Source organism: Oryx dammah, unplaced genomic scaffold (genome assembly GCF_014754425.2).
Source record: "Oryx dammah isolate SB20612 unplaced genomic scaffold, SCBI_Odam_1.1 HiC_scaffold_23, whole genome shotgun sequence".
NCBI lineage: Eukaryota > Metazoa > Chordata > Mammalia > Artiodactyla > Bovidae > Oryx > Oryx dammah.
Genome location: NW_024070207.1, coordinates 42,570,568 through 42,586,353, shown reverse-complemented (window position 1 = coordinate 42,586,353; position 15,786 = coordinate 42,570,568). Strand labels below are relative to the sequence as shown.

At 36.9% G+C, this 15,786-nt stretch overlaps 1 protein-coding gene across 5 annotated transcripts in view; it reads left to right on the top strand.

The window, feature by feature from the left end:
• Positions 1 to 15,786, top strand: part of FGF13 (fibroblast growth factor 13) — a 575,359-nt gene that overhangs the window by 512,849 nt on the left and 46,724 nt on the right. The window lies entirely within an intron of this gene.

Sequence of the window (15,786 nt, the reverse complement as noted above, 5' to 3'; positions counted from 1 at the left end):
TTCAATTAGGTCATGTTTGCTATCTCTAAGTACTATTTTTCCATCAAGTACACTCTTCTTACATACAAATTCCAGCTTGGCTTTTTCTTAGAAGTTTGTGATGAATGGTGTAAAAAGTGAAACTTTTCTCAAGAAATTTATAAACAATGTAGACAACAGTTCAGCTATGAACCTAGGGCCACATTAAGCTTTTAAAAATTTTATATTTAAATATAGGCAGAAATGGTATAGTGCCAGGGTTAGGATTTTACTGTTAGCAGTAGATCTAGTTACTGATTACAGGAAACCACTTAATATATGGATTTTTAAAATCTTTGTTTTGAATTTCATATGGTCTAAGAAAAGGATAAGATGTTAAAAATGGAGAAAATTGCTTGTCAGACTTTGCTCTAGATAGCCTTGAAGCAGTCAATTACCATGACTGAAGATATCTATTCCTCAAAGTGCAAAAGTGGTTACCTTTAAATACTCTTGCTCTGGCCTGTTCCTTAAATCTGTTTCAAAGCCAGGTATGTAGAAAGATTCTTAGAAATGGTGAAAGCATATCATAACTCTGTTTTTCAGAGGCTAGGATGAGAAAGAGGGAAGGGAGAAAAGTGGAACTGAAGGGCTCATTCATTTGGTAAACTGGGGTAGAACATTTCAGATTTCACAATAAAAGATTAGCAGTATAATCTTCAAATATCAATCCCTATCAGCATTCCCATCAGGCCATTTCTACTGTCTTATTGTTAAATAAATGCAGGGGTTTTATCCTTTTTACAAATGCAAGATTTGAATGTATCTCAAACTACATGAGATCTTTCAGTTTATTAAATACATGGCTAAGTAGGGCTTCCCTGGTGGCGCAGATGGTAAAGAATCTGCCTGCAGTACAAAAGACCCAGGTTCTATCCCTGGGTCGGGAAGATCCCCGGAGAAGGGAATAGCAACCCACTCCAGTATTCTTGCCTGGAGAATTCCATGGACAGAGGAGCCTGGCAGGCTACAGTCAATGGAGAAGCAGAGTCAGACATGACTGAGTGACTAACACTCACATACACACACGTTATTAGAAACAATAGGAAAAGGGATTTGTCTTTCAGATTTGTGCATTGAGATAAGGTAATTTAACAATGAAGAATTTTAATTAACCTTATTTAGATCAACAGACTACCTCACCAGGACCAGATACAAAGGTAGGTTTTTCATAAAAGAAATGATTGCTTTCTGCAACTACTGTGCAGGCATGGGAACTAAATGGAATATATGGGGCATACTTTTGAGAAGGTAAATGGCAGATGACACAGGAAGTCATTACTGGTAACGCATCCAGAATTTCTCTGAGTTGTGGTCACCATTGAGGTGCCCTGATGAGAGGACTGATTTTTTTTTTTTAAATCTGGCAATAGTAAATGTTTTTAAACAGTTTGGAAATAATACTTAAGTTAGAATGAGAAAATGTCATGTAAGTTAGTATGACACATGCTCCCACTTAAGAAAATTAGGGCAAGAGTATTACATGGAAGGGATTGATGTCAAAACTCATACCCTACCATTCAAGTTGACCATTAATGGTAAATGTCAATGTGAGCGCATTTCTAAGGAAGACCTTCCAGGGGACTCAGCACTGTAGATGGATGGGCTTCCTTTCTTTGGTAGGCAGGCCAATCTATAGCAAATATGGGTCTCTTTGTACACATATCCCATTAAGGAAAAGAAATCTTAAATATTTCCTATTAAAGAAAAGAAGCTATGTCTTGGTTAAGGAAGAGAGATGTCTGATTGATAATCCTGGAGTTCAGAAGAAAAAGATATCCAAATTCATCTGCTCCAGGAAAGAATTGGAATCTTCTCCAGGATAAATTTTCTGATTCTTCCCATTACTTCTTACTGATTGTGACTTGGAGTCCCATCACCATGTTGATCACCATCCTTAGTGGGTGATTCATTTATGATCATCTTATTTAAAGTGTAGCACTCCAACTCTCAGGATATTGCCTGTCTTAGTGATTTTAGCAACACAAGACCAAAAAGCTAAGTGGCATATCTTATTTCATCAAGAAGAATGGGTAATCAAAGAGAAAGGATCACTAGTCCCTTACGTAAAACCATGGCACTTCTACTCCTAAAATATGGCAACCAGTTTGGTTAGCAAAGAGAAAATAGGATTGGACAATGACCTGAGGAGGAAGCGAAAAGAGGAACAGGAAACAGAGGCTATGGCAAGGAAAAAAATCTGTTAAGATGTTATTGAAAATTATCTTGGTAAGGGCTGAGTAAAGTCTGCCTTAAAACATTTGCAGTGGCAGAGGCTAAAAGGAGATGGATTCGGGAGGTATTTCAGAGGTAGAATCATGAGGATTTGGTGGCTGTTTGGATTTGGAGGGAAAACAGGAGCACCATGTACAGTTGAACGTATATAGTTGCCATCCACTGTGCAGATAGAAGTGACATATCTTCAGGTAGACATTGTTTAAAATGGGCACAGTATTATTAGGGTATTATTAGAGTATTATTCTCTCTCCCTGAAAGAGAGTGAGAATTTTATCTTTGGCAGTTGAGTTGATGGTGAGCTATTAACCAAGATGGAGAATAAAAGAAAAACAATAGTAGGAAAAAAAAGATACCCAAGTACAGGTTGACATAGGTGTTTGAAAATATGACCCTAAAGTTTGAGAAAGAGGTGTGAGCTAGGGATAAAATGTGAGAGTTATCACATGTAGGTGGTGGCTGTTGCCATGAGAATAGCTGAGGAATACATAGCATGAGAAGCAAAAAAAGAGTTTTCAAATAATATTAGGCAATAATAGGTGTTGTAAAAACCAAGTGGGGAGATGGTTTTCAGAAGAGTCAACAATGTCAGATGCTTCAAAGAAAACAAGTAAAACAAGAACTAGAAATTTACCATATGAAGGTCTTGAGCATTCTTGATAAGAGCACCTTGAATGGAGTAGTAGAGACAGAAGCTAGACTGCAGTGACTTGAAGAGTGAATGGGAAGCGATAGGGGACAGGCAGTAGTTGTAGAATTTCTAAGGGAAGGGGAGACATGGGTGAGTATTTAGAAGAGGACACGGAATTGAAGAAGGCTTTGAGGGTTCTTTGCCTAAGACTCTTAAATATATTTGTTAGCTGAAGGTCAAGAGCCAGTAGAGATGGAGATGTTGAAGACATAGGAGATGGGATCCGTTGTGGAGTAAGGGTCTCAAAGGAGTCAGAGAGAGAGTGATGGAATTGAATATGTGAGAAGATCAGATTCACCTTGAAGAGATGCTGCTTCTACAGTAAATCGATGAGGACAGATGTGAACGTAGGTGCACTGAATCTGCAGGTGATGGACAAGGAAGGTGAAGAATTTCCAGCTGGATGATTGAAGCAAGATAAAGCGTCATCAGCTAAAAATCAGGCATAGGGACGACACAGGGTGAAGGTTTGCAACAGGGAGAGGAAAGAGACAGTCTAATGACCAGGGCTGGATAAACTATGGCCCACAGGCCAAATCAGGCCTACCACCTATTTTTGTAAATAAAGTTTTACTGGGACACAGTCACGCCCATTCAAAAGTTTTGCAATACAGTGGCAGAAGTGAATAGTTGCCCCACAAAGCCTAAATTATTTATTATCTTGTCCTTTATAAAAAAAATGTTTTTTGACTCCTAGTTGGATGATAGTTCACAATCTTAGTTACCTGTTAGGATCACCTGAGGACCTTTAAGAAAATTCCATTCTGTGTGCTAAACAGGAACCAATAATATCAAAATATCTGAGGGTGGAGTCTGTGTAGGATTCTAATGTGTAGCCTGGGTTGAAAACCGCTAATAAGACAAGTAAGAAAAATGATTGCTGAGTAGCACTGAGAACCACCTCCACCCCCAATGAAGTTGGAAACCATGCATTTATAGACACTCTGTCCCATATCTGAAATTTCTGAAACTGATCTTTTTCTGTTCTTACAAACAAATTGCTTTTACATTTCTGAAGGACTGTTTCTTGAGATGAAAGAAAATGCTGATCCTTGGAAGAGCTTTCTTATTTTATTTCCTTTTCTGTTTCCTATCTTATTTTGTATTTCTGCTTCTACATCCCTTGATTTCTTTCAAATTCAATTTTACACTTTTGCCCTTTCTTACCCCCCTTTGGCCATTAAACAAAGAAACAATACCTCCGTGTTGTTATTGCTACAGAGAGCAATTTGCTTACCATGATTAATCTCAGGATTTTTACACCTTTTCCCCTCCTCCCTTTTTTGCTTGTTGCCATGGGGGCAGACTTGATGTAGGCTCAAGTGGCAGTGAGAAACCATCTGTGGCACAGAGAATCATAATTAGCCATTATTTCATAACATATTTACTTTTATCTGTGATATAGCTAAGTCTTTCTAGAACTGTAAGGAAATTATTACTCATTGTGTATAGAGAACTTTGTTCATACTTTTGATTTTTCTTTACCAAGAATAATGAGTTGTACAGAAGCTTTTGAGAGTTCTTCAAAACTTAATCATATAAAGCTATTTGTTATACATGTTTCAAAACTGCTTGAAATAAACATTAACTAAAGGAAATCAAGTCTTAAATGTAAAAGTGTTATTAATATTCTAGTATCTATTTTAATAGAGGAATAATAACAGATATTAGAAACAAGATAGTAAAGATTCAAAGCTGAGCCCAAAGCATTATCTTTTGATTTTGAAATGTTCCAGAACTTAGTAACAGCATTTTTCTCTGCCTAATTATTTACTATTCATCAACACTTGTTTTCGATTTCCAGAGTACATAGTGTTGCTTGGGTTACTATAGGGGTAGCTAAAATGTGTAGATAAGTAGAAATCCTTTGACAACCAAAACTTTTCTATGCATATATTTCTAGAGAGGACTTTTAAGAGTGATTTTAACTGCTGTTTTATGGTCCTAGGCAAACTAGATTCAAGACCAGAAAGCAGGTCTCCCTGAGTGTTAGCTTGATGCAGTGGGAATGAAGCAGTGTGTCTTACTGATCCCGTGGGCCCAGGCGGACTTGGGATCTGAACTAGGGACATTTTCCTTCTCTATCGAATTGTTTTTCCCTAGCTTAAACTTAGCAAGTTTCTTCTCCCATCACAGATGTTAATTTTGATGATCCATTCAAGATGTTGACTGACTTTCCACTGTATAGTTCTTGCTTTGTAAATTTATTTTGTGGCAACTAGCAAACGATCCATTGGGAGACACGTTGAGTAAATACTTGCTCTTGAGAATGCAGTTTTTAACATGATATTTTCAGGTATCCCAAATCTCTTTAGAAAAATAGGATAATGAGTCAATAAACTGAGAAATGACCATTGGGTTTTGTTTTTTTGTTTTTTTTTTTTTTTTAGATAGACCATACAAGTTTACTATAAGCTAATTTGAGGTTGAGAAAATTTAGTACATTTTGCCCAAAATGAACAAGTGTCATAAAAAATGCAATTCAACAGCAAAAATTTCCTAGGTTCAGCATTCTAGTCACTAAACTTAAATTCCATTATTTAATGGAAATTTAAATTGTCCAGGTAAATTAAAATGGGTTCTGATACATGTTTTGATTTCATGCTGTATATGAGGGGATTGTTTATATTAAGAGGCCTCAGATGTTCAGGACATTTAGCTGTCAGCTGAGAACTTACTCTTTTACAGATTTGTTTAGTTTCTCTGATTTTAGTATGTGACAATTTAAGATCTAATTTTCAGTGATATGGCTTCACAGCTCAAGCCCATATTCTAATACAGAAAGGATGTTAAAGTTTAGATGAATTCATCGATCAATTCGCAGTGATGAATGTACTCCCAGCAAACGTTTGTAGCATGTAAAATGTTTGAGTTATGTCAAATCTGTATATCAGCAAGTTTGTGTAATTTAATTTCTGGGGTTATTATGACAGAGGCTTTTCAGTTTAATAGAATTAAATGAAAGGGCACTGGTTTAAACATTACTGCTCTTTAGGGAAGTGAGATTGACTCAGTTATAAAAGAAAATACATTTCAAATGAACATGAGCACTGTCATATCCAATACAGAAGAAAATGATCATTATGGATTTTGCATATAACCAGTAGCTCTCATGTATAGCACTCCCTGCAAAACAAATAGACACAAATTTTACCCTCTTATTAAAACATTAGTTTATGTTTAGTGTTTATGACTCTGAAAACTTAGATTCCAGATTTTGGTACCTACATTTAGAAAGGGCTTCTCTGGTGGCTCAGGTGGTAAAGAATCCTCCTGCAATGTGGGAGACCTGGGTTCGATCCCTGGGTTGGGAAGATCCCCTGGAGAAGGGAAGGGTTACCCCCTCCAGTATTCTGGCCTGGAGAATTCCATGCACTGTATAGTTCATGGAGTCACAAAGAGTCAGAAACAACTGAACGACTTTCACTCACTCACTCACATCTAGAAAACTTTTTTGTTTCTATGGGCTATGGGATTAAACATTTTTGATTGACACTTTCAGTTCAGACTAATGGTTGTAAGGGTAATTATACACATACATCCCTATTTCTGAGTGGTATCACTAAAATGGGAAATGTAAACAACGGGATTATTTTACAGGAAGAAAAGCAAAGAAAGCAAGCACATTTTATTTGTTAATGAATGACTCTGCTAGCTCAAAGAGACAAATTTTATGTTTTAAAGAGGCTTGCAGTTATTATATTGGTACTATTGAACTAGAGGTCATTACAATTATTGTAGTGAAAAATATACCAAAGTATCTGTATTCATCTTAGGTATTCCTTCAGAATACCAGTGAATCAGCATAATTTTCAAACCCAAAACACATTTCCTAAGTCACAGATTATTTCACGTTTAGTTCTCTTTTCAGTTAATGGAAATTTCATTCAAATGTGAAAGAAAATCTAGCTTGGCATTATTTGAATGTGAAATTAGATGATTCTGGTTGGTTGTGCCTTCAAAGTCAAGGACCTTCTCTTTATGGTCTCTGTAAAAGAGAAATAACCAAACTGGGAAGTTATTCAGGGTGAAGCTCTTCATTTCTTAGGTGGAAAAAATGACTGAGGATGGTACTTTCTCAGAAATCAAGGAAACAATAGTAGTTGTAGCTAAATAGAATAAGATTGGCTCTCAATTCTGTTTTTGAGGCCAAGCTGAAAAAATAATCCAAATGAAAGGTCACTGGGATACATATTTAAAAGAGTGTCTCATGGCTTTAACTCAGAAGCTAAATTCATATTTTTAGGGAAAAAAGCCAGTCTGTTGGAGCTAATAAATAAAATAACTGGCAAGAATAACAAAGAAGAATTTCAGCAAGTAAAACTAGATGTAAGGAGTGCATATGCATATACACACAACACACATACATGAAAGATAATGGAAGAAACCGATGTTATGTTCATAGCTCTGTTGCTATTATGGCATGAATTATTTTGGAATTCCTAAAATAATTCAGTTTTAAATACGTACCCTGCACCAAATGTGTAATACCTTTAGAGATTGCTCTAGCAACATATTTGATAATGCTTAATAGCTTTGTAAAACAGAGCAAATAAGACTTTTTAGCTATATTTTATGTAATCATTCAGTGAATCTCATGGCTTGGTATAGGCATTGTTTTTAGTCCCTGTTTTCTTGTTTGTATAGTTTTTTTAGTATAATGTTAATCTACAGTGTGATAGAAAAACACAGAGCCCTATCAAGACCCTTTTTCTTATTATCCTTTTTTCCATGAAAGTTGTATTTAAGAATCTTTGCCTACTAAATCCTATGCTCATTAAGGAATAACTGGTTTTATTTTTCTCCACCTCCCTCTTAGTCAGAGAACAATGCCCAGCAAAAATTACCTTTTAAATAAATATTTATTAAATTAATAAAGATGTGTATAATAAAGAATAAGGACAAAGCACATTATTTCTGTCAAGCCTTTTGAATATTTAAAATAAGTTAAAAGGGCTAATTTTAACTTTCCATCCTTCCTTGCAAGTGTTAACATTTCAGGATTACATAAGAAAGTGAATTACTGAGACATGAGAAAAAAAATTGAAGGCAACAGCACTGGTTTCAATGGTTACACTGCTTAAAGGGAATTGTGACTTCTGAACGGGGAAACTTTAAATGAAAGCATTTCTCTGATCGTTATAATAGCTGTAACCAAGGTTAATAACTGGCAAGCCCCTGACTAATACATTTAATATGTTTTGCCCAGGCTGAATGTGTGAATAGATAACACGTCTGAACTAAAATTCTGATTAAGTTATTCATCAGATTCTCTGATGCTAACTGCTTTTGACAGTCTTGGAAGTGAAAGTACTGGAAAAGCCTCCATTGATTTCTTGAAAAGATTTAAGATATAGCCAGTAGCCATGTTACATCTCCTTCCATAAGGGCCTCAGATGTGTATAGGAATTCTGGCTCAGCAGAAAACAAGTAGCTAGCATGAGAGATGATGTCCATTTTTTATGTGAGAAAAAAAATTGTAAAGATTTGGAAAAGTCAAATATAAGTAACAACCCCAAGGTGTTAGGACATAGATTGTAAAAATACAAAGGATGAAAAAATGCCTAACAGAGGGAGGGTATGAATCACCCATAACACTGTCATAATTGACAAAGAGACCCTAGAAAATGACAGTGATAGCTTTCATAAATGAGATGTCAACAGGTATACTCCTTTGTATATAGCAAATAGTATAACAGAATATCCTGTGCATAACAAACCCATTGCTCTAATCTGGCCCCCAAATCAGCAAGGCTACAACAAAAGTGTTTGCTTGTTGGTTTGATTAAAAAATTCTCAAAAGTATTATATACAGTATTCCCTGGTCCCTGCCCACATCATCATAAGGATGATTTACTGTAATACAAGTGTTAACACTTTGCAGACTCTTTCCACTGAAGAATTTATAGGCAGAGCCAAGGAGAGATCTGAAGCTGAGTATTTCTATACTGTGTCATAATCTTATTTAATTTTTTAAATTTTATTTTATATTATAGTTAATTTATATACTTTCTAAATTAACTATTATTAATAGTTAATTCATAACCTTTAACGTACAAATGTCCTGAAACCTCCCTCCATTCCTCCAGTCTCAGAAAGCCCAGTCACACATCTGGGCCTGAAATAGCCCAAGAGCTTTATCAACCAATCAATGACCAGATATCTGTGCAACATCCTCAGATACTAGGCAGCCACATGATCACGTTGATCTCTACTGACGATGGCTGGAGTTTACAGTGCACATAAGGAGATTTGTCCTAAGTTCCGAGCCCTAATTGTTAACAGTTGATCTGCTGCTGGAGGGATCAACATAACCTGTTTCTCCCCAAGTTGGGCAGCCGCGCGCACACACGTGCGCTTGTGTGTATGTGTGTGTGTGTGTGTTAGTCGCTCAGTCCTGTCTGACTCTTTGCGAGCCCATGGACTGTAGCCCACCAGGCTCCTTTGTCCATGGGATTCTCCAGGCAAGAATACTGGAGTGGGTTGCCATTTCTTGGCAATGATATTTTTAATCTAGAACTCATTGTAAGAAATTCCATATAGGGAAACAATTTGAATGTCCTTGGGGATGGGAATGGGGGAGGGTGCATCATTGTGGAAATTTACCAGTTGCGTTAAATATATATTGATGTGGTCACTGAGTAAGAGGGGTCTCAGAACAAGAGGAAATGGTAGGGTCAAAATCTGGCTCCATTTCCTCATTTGCCATGAAGATCACTGGTAGGAAATGACCACTTCTTTCTGACTAGGTGGGTGGTTAGATAGGTATTTAACACTAGAGACAGCAAATGGATAAAAAGCACATTTATGGAAGCTGTTTGTTATATTTACATTCGTAATATCCTCACCAGCAAGGAAGTCACCTAGCCCAACTGACTTTGTTTCTTTTTTCTCTTCTATTCCCAGAGAGAGTCATTTGCTCAGACCAGAAAAGTTCTGCTTCCAGTAGGGCAGTCCACGAAACAAAGCATTTGCATGTCACAAGGGTATTTGAATCTAACAATTCTTAAATTTCGCGTAAGATAATAGGCTCAGGAAACACTTTAAGTGCCAGTGTCTTTGATCTAGGCATGAGACTTTATTCAAACCAATAATTAATCTAGAGAAAAGAGGCCAAGGGAACCGTGATGGCTGGTTTTGCTCAGTGCTTTTCTTTGCTCTAGACCGTGGCCTGATTTCTGTTCACACTTGGGGCACGCAGAGCAACGTTTTATTTTCCATGGTTTGGAAGCTCTTTTGGTATGCCTTCTCTCCAGAGTCGGGGTGGGGGGGTGAGTGTGTTTTTTATCTCCATAATTCATATTTCACAATCCCTCAAACAGCAGCTTTCTTGAACCTCTCAAGCCTTGATGAGAATAGTGGATTTTGACCTCAAGGTTGAGGGCTGGGTTGTGTTTTGTTTGTCTTTTACTGTCTGTGGAGATGTTCATCTATTTGCATGGTTCTTGGTGTCGAAGAGGTAAGGGCTCTGGTCTCCTAGCTGTCACCTTCGTGTGGATGCAGAGAGGCAGTTTGACAACCAGCCGGCGGGATGGTAGTGTTGTTTTTGTAATTGTGTACCATCATAACATCAAAAGATGCAAGCAAACTGGTGAGGAGTGATAGTATTAAAGAAGTAGAAGAATTCCAGATGGTTTTGAAACAATTCTGTATTAGATTTGTTTCAGAACTTCCTGTCAGTGGAGACACCTCATTCTTGTCAGTTTCAGGGACCCAAAATGAAAAAGGAAACACTCTTTTTCTTCCACAAAGTTATAAGTGCTCTGAAATTCCAACTAAGCTATAAGGCTCCACCTTCTGAGTTCAATATTCCGGGTGACCTGGCCCAGGCCTGATAATCCCTGTTGCCACCGTAGTGGTAAAGATATGCCATGAAATGGCAGGAATTCAGTGAGTCAGTAGAGGAGATTATATGATGGCAGATCTTTTAAAATACGTTTGCCATCATTGCTTTTTTTCCCCATTTGTGCTAATAATTCATACAGGTAGCTCTGCAAACAGATTTTAAATGGTTCTATCATTCACCTAAAGCTCAGGCTCTCTTGTTATTTTGCTTAGAATTTTCTGTCAGAATATTTGACACAGTGTTTTTTATGGCAAATATAGAAGCATTTATACAATAGTCTTTTTATATGGTCGATCTTCTTTTTGGAAGAGGGAAATGCTTGGCATTTTTGTCAGGATAATTGTGAGCTGCCTGAGTTTAAAAATTGGAACCATAATGAGAGTTGATTGGTGCTGTGATAGGGTGGTTATTGTAACTGACTAAATGCTGATATAAAAAAGCCTGCTGAAAGAAGATGGACAATTAGTTGGTTTGGAGTTTTGCTTTGCTTTAACCACTGGTGCCTAATTGAGTGTTTATTATTATTGTTGTTATTTCCTGGAGTATTGTTACGCGTCATTGAATGGTGACTTAAGTCATCCTTTGAGAGGCTTTACAAACATACAATTCTAGCCTGTTTCTATGCATACCTGCCTAATACTCAAGTCTAGGTGTCATTTGCATAATTTCCTTAAATCATTCCTTTAATATGATATAATTTTCTTAGCTAGCAGTATATAGAGTTCATCAAATCTAGAATTCAGTAATCTGAGAAATTCTACCAAGACCTCACTGTCATTTGTATAGAGATTCCTCTATATGAAATGCATCATAAGAGTATGAGATAGTGACCCACTGATTTATTGAGTACATAGCATCTATTGGGCTTCCCTGGTAGCTCAAATGGTAAAGAATTTATTTGCCTGCAATGCAGGAGACCCAGGTTCGATCCCTGCATTGGGATGATCCCCTGGAGAAGGAAATGGCAACCCATTCCAGTATTTTTGCCTGGAGAATCCCATGGACAGAAGAGCCTGACAGGCTGCAGTCCATGGGGTCACAAAGAGTCAGACATGACTGAGCAACTTTCACTTGTAGCGTCTATTAATAGTTAAATCCTGATTTTTAAATGGCTCAGTACTCCTTTAACCTGAGGGATGTCAAACTTCATCTGGTTCCCAGTTCAGGGAAATGAAAGTAGGACCCACTGTGAAAAAACCTGGAAAGTCTCATCAGCAAGTTACTCATTTCTGGCACATTAGTTAATTACTTCACAAATTGTTCATCATGTTCCCATTTCACGTTTATAAGCACACTTTCTGAGTGTTACCAACTTTTAATTTCTTGGAATCAATGACTATTTTATAAGTTACGTTTTAGCATATGGTATCACCCAGTCGAGTGGCTACACTGCATTTTCAAACATTTGTTGGAGCATTAAGGGGAAATCTAAGCCAACCAGGGTCACTTTTGCATAAATAATGTATTTTCTCTTAGAATTTAAGGGAAAACTTTGTTCTTAAAAGTTAGCAGCAAGACTTTAAAAATAATAACATTTTTCATGGGGAGTTTATCTAAATACAGCAGTAATAGAAGAAATTTGTCTTTTGTATGAGATTTTATTAAACCTCTATTTGTTGTTATTCTTGCAACCAAATCCATTTCCATTTTGTCATGGACCAGTGTTTCATTTGATATATTGAGGAAATTAATCATTCAGGAAGCCATATGCAGAGCCACTTTACCAGAATCCATGATGAGTCAAAGTTCATGGGGAGACCCTTAATATAAATGTACTCTTTCTGTAAAGGATGATCCTATTGAGAGAGTTTAGCTTGTGTCATGCGAGAGAAAGTTTGCTGTAAAAGGAGTTTTTATTCTAAGTTTTTCCTATCTCTAGGATTCTAAGGTTAGATTTATAGAGACAACCCAATGTAGTAATAATGTCAAAAACACATAATATCAAATATGGTGATTTCCTCTTTCTTAGCCCTATTGCTTACATCATAGTATGTGTGTGTAACAAATGATCCAAAAAAAGGTACTGCTTTTGGATCACCATGTTGTACTGCTGAATTAAACGCAAAGTCAAAATAAGTATATTTTGTGACAATAAACCCAAAATTAGAAACGTGAAATTCATCCTTGTCCAATAAAATTTGTTTGATCATTATGGCCTAGAGTCACACTGAAAGAATTCTTCATTATTCCAGAACTTGCAGGTGTGTATATAATGTTTATATGTGAGGCAGTGAGCGTTGGCCAAGAAATATTAAGTGGCTTTCTTGCAACATACATGAACTTTTCTCTAGTTGTTTCATGCATCTTGATCTTCTGTGGAATTTCAGCATCACCACCTCTGATGTGATCTCATGGCAGATTCACATATCTTCCAGAGGGCTTAGAACATTTTTTTTTTTTTTGCTATTATGATACTAACTGTAGACCCCAAAGCAATCATGTACCTTCTGTGGCCATCCCACTTAATTCAATGGCAAATTGTTCCAATTTTATTGTCTCTGTGGTTGCTCAAAGAAGCTTCCTTACCAACTCAATTTTAATTCCTGCTTTTAATTGAAAATTTCTTTTATAAGGATACCCAGTAGTTCATTTTCCCTTCAGGTATGACATTCTGAATTCAAATGAGATAGACACTCTTGTTTGTTTTTGCTTTATCATTTGCTTATGGAAGAACTTCCAGTCTTCAAATTTTTATTTAGCAAAAGTCCCTTGATAGAAGCTGGATTATGTGTCCTTAAGGCCCTACTCTGTTGGGCTTCATTAAGCCAATTGTAAATACAAAGATTAAAGAAGTATGTGATAGTATCAGACAATTTCCTTGCAGCATTACAACCTTAGAAATGCCTGCATAAACATCACAGGGCCTCACTTTATGTTTCAGAGCAGACTGTATGTCATATTTTCATGTACCTCTTTTATTCCCCAGGTGTTTCTTGTGTGTAAATCGAGCATCCTCAAACCATATTTTAAGCTATTTGTGGATAAGAATGGTGTGCCCTCCTTTTATATCCCTACTCCATACCAAATTCATTATTAAATATCTCATAGATACTCTACTAATATTTAATAAATGATAGAAGATGATAGAAGAACATGTTGCTGTATTAGAGGCCAATGAATGAGAGAAAAGAAATTATTTCTTTCATTTCCATAATAAGAGATGGCCGAATCAAGAACACCGCAGTTTAGAAAGGAACCATTTGGAGAGCCAGACTACACATGGGCTTGCCCCCTTCCTCGTGGAGGCTTGAGTGTTTACCAAGTCTCTGTCACTATTGCAAGATAGTGCTGAATAAAATGCCACTTGATAAATCATGTCCTCTCTTATACATGAGAAACACTGTGGAATAGGTAGTAATGTCACAATTGTCCAGGGAATCCCAAGGTGGGCACACTGAGCTAGAAAGCTGAGAATGCAGCTTCTAAGTCCAGTTTAGATGAAAGTATGAACTCAGGTAGCTCCCTTCCTTGGGCTTCCCAGATGGCTCTAGTGGTAAAGAACCCACTTGCCAATGCAGATGACATAAGGGACTCGGGTTCGATCCTTGGATCAGGAAGGTCTCCTAGAGGAGGAAATGGCAACCCACTCCAGTATTCTTGCCTGGAGAATCCCATGGACAGAAGAGCCTGGCGGGCTACAGTCCATGGGGTTGTAACTGAAGTGACTTAGTTGGATACAACTGAAGTGACTTAGCACATAGGCACGCAGCTCCCTTCCTTATATTAAATGAGATAATTACATCTGATCCCTCTGACCCCTAGAATCTATTTTGCAAACCTTAATTAAATACCTGAACTTTGTATCCGTCATGAAGTTTTTTTTTTTTTTTTTTTCATAAAATCCCCAGCAATAGAATTGAGTAGCATGCAGATCTAATGAGAGCTCCTTGGTACTGGTTGACCAGGGACCATCTTTGAAATAGCTGGGTTGTATCTGGGGAAAAGAATAATTAACTTTCTACTCATGATCAAAAAATTGTTACTGGTTTCTAATGAATCTTTCATGATAACATTATCTTCTTTGTCTCTGCCTTTGATGATCTGGTTTATTTATATAAAAGTACCATTAGGATTCCACTGGAGATATGATTGGACTTGATCAATAAAGGATGACTGTTTGTGTCTTCTAATTGCCTCCACTTAATGATCCTGCTCTTCACCCCGCTCAACTGTGGAAAATGTCACATTTCCATGGTCTGTGACTCATATAATAAATGAACCTGTGAATGGTGTCAAAATATGGCAGTTTGCTGTATGTAAAGGGAGGTAGACAGCTTTTGAAAATGGTAAGGTACATAACTAGATATTTCTCGACTGAGAACGTTTCTCATTTGGGCTTAGAAATAGGCTTTTATGCTGCACTCAGTTATTACATCACCTAATGAAGGGCTCACTTGCATTGTCTGTATTCCTGCCCACTGGTAAACTTGTTTCCTGACCCAGGAAACAAATCAAGTGGACTCCAAGCTTGACTCTCATTACCCCATACAACGGGAGAAAATACATGATTTCCTTCTTCTGTTAATATCAGGTTTTTCTTTGTGCTAGTTTGCTTAGTTTCCCCCATAGTGCAGTCTTCCAAACATTTGTTATTTTCTCTTTTCATGCAATTTGAATTAATGTGGGTAATTGTGGTAGTTAGAGGCTTTCCTCTCTCAGATGGTAATTATCCATTCTATAGTTTCATTCCAAACCCAGTAGAACAGTATTTGAAAACTTGATATTTATCAAAAGGGATCTCTGGGCATAACTGAATATGCACAGTTTAACAAATATATAATCAGAGGTTAAATTAAACCAAACTTACCCACAGAGTTACCCTAGTTGCTTATGTACTACATTAACAGATTTTGTTAGTGTTACTCCAGAATATCAGCAAGCATCTGATATATTAATGGGAATTTTCTCTCTTCTATGAATTTATCAAAGCATGATTCCCTAGAATATATATTGCTTTTTCTGGCAAGAAAACAAGTTTGAGATTTCTTTGGAGGAA